The sequence below is a fragment of the Quercus robur genome, chromosome 11 (genome assembly GCF_932294415.1).
Source record: "Quercus robur chromosome 11, dhQueRobu3.1, whole genome shotgun sequence".
Classification (NCBI taxonomy): domain Eukaryota; kingdom Viridiplantae; phylum Streptophyta; class Magnoliopsida; order Fagales; family Fagaceae; genus Quercus; species Quercus robur.
In genome coordinates this window covers 1,824,693-1,831,967 of record NC_065544.1, presented here as the reverse complement: position 1 = coordinate 1,831,967, position 7,275 = coordinate 1,824,693, and positions in this window count along the sequence as shown.

Below are 7,275 nucleotides of genomic sequence, written 5' to 3'. Positions count from 1 at the left end.
CACACTATAAATACTAATTACTATTTTAAATATTTATAATCCACGTAGTAATATAAAATTTATATAAAAAAAAAATAAAAAAGTGAAAAAAAAAAATTACCCAGTACTTGATTTCATGAAACTAAAATGCCATACAAAAAGAAAAAGAAAAAAAAAAGATAAATCACTCCACAGCCCACACTCTAAATACTAATTATTATCTTAAATATTTATAATCCACTTTATAATATAAAATTTATAAAAAAAAAAAAAGTGAAAAAAAAAATTACCCAATACTTTATTTTCAAGTACCATACAGAAAAAGAAAAATCACTTTACAGTCCACAATCTAAATATTAATTACTATCTTAAATATTTATTGTAGGGTCACGTTTTTCTGGCCTTGCCCAAAATGCATGGGACCTTGGACTAGTGAGCCCGGTACAATGAATTTTGTAGAGTATGGGTCAAAGAACTAGGTTTAGATAAGTTAAACAGAGGCTTGCATGGGATAAAGGAACATATAGACAAGGACAAAAACCATTATGCTAGAATATCTTGGCGGTTCGAGGAGACTAAAGATTTAATTTATGAATACAGACCAGTACATTAGGGTTTATTTGCATGCTACAGTATTCTCTTCTCTCTTTTTTTCCCCCCTGTCCTTATGGAGACTTCTATACATTATATAGGCTCTTCTTTATCATCTGGGCTTTACATTTGTTGATCATCCAAACCTCTACTTGAGCACCTACCCATCAGACACCTCTTTCAGTCCTTTGTGAGTTATGGTAGCCAATGTAACACTATTCAGGGGTCTTCTCCACATTAATGCAGCCAGGAAAGTGGTTGTAGTGCATTTAATGTAGTGGTGACAGCTTTTGCTTAGATATTTTGTATTTTCTTCCTTTTCACGTATTTAGGGGATGTGCTTTAGTGGCTTGGACATATATACGTTCCGGGCTTTCAGTGTCCGAGGAGGAATTCCTCCTCGGACCTTTTTTCTTTGTCTCCCGTGATAAGACTTAGCGTGGATCGACTAAGTCACGTTGCCTCCTCGGATAGGCTGGCGTCCTCGGACGGGCCCAAGGCCCAACTCGTTACTTTGGGCCATAGCCCCCACATTTATAATCCACTTAATAAAATAAAATTTACAAAAGAAAAAAAATGATAAAAAAATTTACTCAGTAATTGATTTCTTGAAACTAAAGTACCGTACAAAAAGAAAAAGAGAAAAAACAAGATAAAGATGAATCACTCCATAGTTCACACTCTAAATACTAATTACTATCTTAAATATTTATAATCCACTTAATAATAAAAAATTTACAAAAGAAAAAAAAAGTGAAATTTTTTTTTTACCTAGTTCTTGGTTTTTTTTTAAAGTAAAGTACCATACAAAAAGAAAAAGAAAAAAGATAAAGATATAAATCACTCCAAAGTCCACAATCTAAATACTAATTATTATCTTAAATATTTATAATCCACTTAATAATATAAAATTTACAAAGAAATAAAAGTGAAAACAAAAATTTACCCAAATTTTACAAAGAAAAAAAAAGTAAAAAAAAAATTTACCCAATACTTTATTTCTTAAAAGTAAAGTACTATACAAAAAGAGAAAAAAAAAAAAAGATAAATCACTTCACAGTTCACAATCTAAATACTAAATACTATCTTAAATATTTATAATCCACTTAATAATATAAAATTTACAAAAAAAAAACTTACCCAATACTTTATTTCTTGAAAGTAAAGTACCATACAAAAAGAAAAAGGAAAAAGAAAAGATAAAGATAAATCACTTCATAGTCCACCATCAAAATACTATTTGCTATCTTAAATATTTAAAATCCACTTAATAATATAAAATTTACAAAAGAAAAAAAAAAGTAAAAAAATAAAATAAAATTACATAGTACTTGATTTCTTAAAAGTAAAGTACCATACAAAAAAAAAAGATAAAAATAAATCACTCCACAGTCTACAATATAAATACTAATTACTATCTTAAATATTTATAATCCACTTAATAATATAAAATTTAAAAAATTACCTAGTACTTGATTTCTTAAAACTAAAGTACCATACAAAAAGAAAAAGAAAAAGAAAAAGATAAAGATAAATCACTCCCAAATCCACACTCTAAATACTAATTACTATTTTAAATATTTATAATTCATGTAATAATATAAAATTTACAAAAGAAAAAAATGAAAAAAAAAATTTACCCAGTGCTTGATTTCTTGAAACTAAAGTACCATACAAAAAGAAAACAAAAAAGAAAAAAAATAAATCACTCCGCAGTCACACTTTAAATACTAATTACTATCTTAAATATTTATAATCCACTTAATAATATAAAATTTACACACAAAAAAATGAAAAAAAAAAATTTACCCAGTACTTTATTTCTTGAAAGTAAAGTACCATACAAAAAGAAAAAGAAAAAAATAAAGATAAATCACTCTGTAGTCCACAATTTAAATACTAATTACTATCTTAAATATTTATAATTCACTTAATAATATAAAATTTACAAAAGAAAAAAAAAAGTGAAAGGAAAAAAATTCACTCAATACTTGATTTCTTGAAACTAAAGTACTATACAAAAAGAAAAAAATAAAGAAAAGATAAAGATAAATTACTACACAATCTACACTCTAAATACTAATTAGTATCTTAAATATTTATAATCCATGTAATAATATAAAATTTATAAAAGAAAAAAAAATTACCTAGTACTTGATTTCTTAAAACTAAAGTATTATACAAAAAGAAAACAAAAAAGATAAATCACTCCACAATCCACACACTAAATATTAATTATTATCTTAAATATTTATAATCTACTTAATAATATAAAATTTACATAATATAATCCACACACTAAATATAAAATATTTAGTAACTTAGTTATAGTATTTAACTCTTCTACTTAGTATTTAACTTAGTGTTAGACATTTAGTAGTACAGACATGTAGTTGTAGATCCTTTTACCTTTTGTATTTTTTTCCTCTACTACTTAGTATTTAACTTAGTGTTAGACATTTAGTAGTGTAGACATGTAGTTGTAAATACTTTTACCTTTTGTATTTTTTTCATTTTAAGTTTTAAAAAATAATTTATGTTTGATGGCAATCTTTCATAAAATAAAATTCATTTTTTTTCATTTTCATAGTGAAACTCTTAAAAGGTTTCATTTTAAATACAAATTATCAAATTTTATACTAAAATAAGTAAAAAAATCTTTCAATTGAACTAATGAAATTTTCAAAAATATGAATGATTCAAAATTTGGAGGAATAAGTTAGGCTCCAAATATATTTGAAACTATCTTGCTCTAACCTATTAGTTAAATTGTAATTTGGCTCCTCAACTATTAACTGTTAATTGTTTCAACGTAGTTCCCCAATTTTTAAAATCAATTCTATTTTCATTTTTGGGCATACTATCCATTTATTTTATTTCATTTTTGTAAAATAAGAGTTGAAATAGATTTTTTTTAGATGAGGATGAAATTAATTTAAGTTAATTAGATATTTTTATACTTTTTTCATAAAATTATAATTCATTCTCCATTTCTCACATTAACTAGATTCATAAAAACTTAAATGGATAGTGGATTCAAGAATGAAATTCATTTAAATTTTAAAATTGAAAGACTAAATTGACAAGAAATTTTTTTTTTTTACCATCAAAAAAAAAAAAAAGGAAATTTTTTTTGGGGCAACCAAAACCAATTTCATTCAATATGAAGGATATCAAAATACACAACAGCATTTCAATTATGCAGAAATATAGCAGAGCTTACCATGATTACTTTGATCATTGATATAGGGGAGAGTGTCCTCTACCTAGACATTTTCTTCTTCACCAGGCTTAGCACAATTAATAGTTGGGGAACTAGATTGATACAATCATTAATTAGTTAGGGATTAAATTTAACCACACCTTATAAACGGATGACTAGATTAATAATTTAACCAAACTTATATATCATGGTAATATTTAGTCATAATAGATGCAAAGTTTGATATTAAGCCAAATTCCAATACAGGAGCGTTCACCAAACCACACAAACTGCAAAAATCACACCAAAACCTCCCACAAAATGGTATAATTTCATCGCATCGCAAGTAACAGTGCAATGCACCACATGATGTAGTGCAATTTATGGTTTTATAATAAGAAAACCGCACCGCACCCTCTCTATATATTAATATTTTTTTTAATATTAAATATGTTATTAACAGTTTTGTGGGGCCCGGCCCAAAATAATGGGCTACTTAAACTACGGGCTCGTCCGAGAAGAATCCTGTCCGAGGAGAAGTCATAGCCCAAACGTTTTTTAAGCCCAGTTGCGGTAAAAGAAACCTGTCCAAGGAGTGACTCCTCCTCGGACATCACGAAGTCCAGATCAAAAGCTCGCCCCAACCATTGCAGTTCATCCTCTAAGCATATAAAAAAGAATAAAACCCAAAATATCTCATGGAAAGCTGCCACCCCCACATTAAATGTGTCACAACCACTCTCTTGGCCACATTAATGAGGAAAAGACCCTTGAACAGTGCTACCTTGGTCATTACAACTCACAAAGGAGTGATAAGGGTGTCTGATAGGACAGGTGCTCAAGTGGGGGCTTAGATGATCAACAAGTGTAAGGCTCAGATAAGATTGAGAGACCTATATAATGTAGTGGAGTCCCTCAAAGAGGGGGACGAAAAATGTATGATTTGTGCCCAGGAAATAGAATCTTCTTTGAGACATCCATTCTTGTGTTTTTTGTTTCTGCAATAACATTGTCCATGCATCAGACCAACTAAGTTTACTGAGGCTAAGTTCTTTGACCCATCATCTACAAAGATTTATTGTGTGTTGCGCCTTGGGCCAAGGCCTGATTAGTAGGATTTGGGCCAGGAAAATCGTGCAACTACAATTGGCGCCGTCTGTAGGAAGAACTAGGGTATCAGCTAGCACAACGGTCGAGCATAGAAGAACTAGGTCCACACTAGGAGAATCTTCACCAGGCTAACTCCCAACAGACACAACCCGCTGAGTCCCAGAGGCAAAATAACCCTGCCAACCCAGGCGGCAGAGGGAATCGTGAGGGAAGTGTGCATACTATCCGGACAAGCCAGAGTCACACTCAGATAGGTAGTCACGTGTCCTAGAGACGAAATAGTCATCAGGCCATGCAGCGAGAGATAGATGACCTGAAAAGGAAGTTACGACGTGTGCAGCGAAAACGATCTCCCTCTGACTCAGACGAGTCCTCCAATGCGGAGGATGTGAGTTACTGACGGAGATCAAGGACCCCCCCAAGTGAAACCTTTTCTTTTGAAAGGGAACCGCGTCCTGTACGGAAGTATGAGAGCCCATCCAACAAGGGTTCAGGAAACGATGCTATGAAGAGGGTGCTGGACCAGGTTTCAAGGTCACCCTTCACGTATAGAATCGAAGGGGCTAAGCTGCCTCGACGCTTCAACCAACCAGCGTTTGCCATCTATAACGGCCGAGCAGACCCGGTAGAGCATGTGAGTCAGTTTAACCAAAAAATGGCAATCTACTCGCAAAATGAAGCCCTGATGTGCAAAATCTTCCCATCCAGCTTGGGATCAATGGCGATGAGGTGGTTCAACAGCCTGAAGACAAATTCCATAGGCTCATACAAGCAGCTCACTCAGGCTTTCTGCTCCCGCTTTATCACAAACACCAGAGTCTCTCGACCCCTCAGTTCGCTATTGTCCTTATCCATGCACGAAGGAGAAACCCTGAAAGCATACTCGGATAGATATTGGGAGGTGTATAACGACTTAGATGACAACTATGATGACGTTGCTATCAGCACGTTCAAAAGCGGCCTCTCCACCGAACATGGCTTAAGGAAATCTCTTACTGGTAAGCCAGTGTCTGATGTTCATCAGCTGATGGATAGGATCGACAAATACAAAAGGATAGAGGAAGATCAGCTGCAAGGAAAGGGAAAAGAGAAGGTCATTCCCCCCAAAGCAAATGATTTCAGAACGGAACGGTATAACCATAACCAGCCGAGGAGAGATTTTTCGCGACAGGCTGGACAGAGCAACACGCAAACGGTGAACGCCGTATTTAGGGAGCCAGTACAACAGGTGCTGGAGAAAGTAAGGAACGAGCCCTACTTCAGATGGCCGGGAAAGATGGCTAGAGACCCTTCCAAACGTAACCAGAACCTGTACTGCCACTATCATCAGGACTATGGGCATACCACTGAGGATTGCAGGAATCTCTAGAATCACCTAGATCAGTTAGTCCGAGAAGGGAAATTACGTCACCTTCTGCACCCATCGAGTGGCCATCCCGGTCAAGCAATGCAAGAGCCTCGAAAGGATGTGTCCTTAAGACCCCCTACCGGCACAATACATGTCATCCTCGCCGCACCAAGAAGAACTAGGCCGCCACTTTCCAGGGTCCTGGCTGTTGATCGGCTCCCCTCCGAGGACAGGCAAAGGGAACCCAAAAGGTCAAAAAAGGGAAGCTCTTTGGTACTAGGATTCTCGAACGAGGATAAGAGGGGAACTATCCAACCTCACGACGATGCCTTAGTGGTTACGTTAAGAATTGGAGGCTTCAATGTGAAAAGGGTGTTAGTAGACTCAGGAAGTGCAGTGGAGATAATGTACCCTAATTTATACAAGGGGCTGAACTTGAAGCCGGAGGATTTGACAGCTTATGACTCCCCCCTTCTCAGCTTCGAAGGGAGGATTGTTACGCCAAAGGGGTAGATCCGACTACCCATACAGACTGGGTCGGAGGTGGTGGAGGTAAATTTTATCGTGGTCGACGCTTACTCACCCTACACCGCGATAGTTGCCAGGCCATGGATCCACGCCCTAGAAGCCGTATCCTCCACACTCCACCAAAAAGTAAAATACCCATCCAGAGGACAAGTAGAAGAGATCCGAGGAGATTAGGCCATGGCCAGGCAGTGTATGGTGGCCGCCGTCTTACATCGGCCCCGTGCTGAGTCCTCGGCCCCTGAAAGCTTATAGCAACCAGCCGCCTCGGTAGGGCAAGGCGATGGACTAGCCGAGGAAATAAGGTGTGAAAGTTTAGATAAATTCGCTGTCAACAGCGACCCGGAGAAGTTTTTTCAGGTCGGCTCCGAGTTGCCTTCTCAAGAAAAGAAGAACTGGTCAGATTTCTCAGAGGAAACGTCGATGTGTTTGCATGGGACGCCTACGACGCTCCGGGAGTTGATCCTAGCCTTATTTGTCACCACCTGAACGTTAACCCCTCTTCCATTCCGAAGAAGCA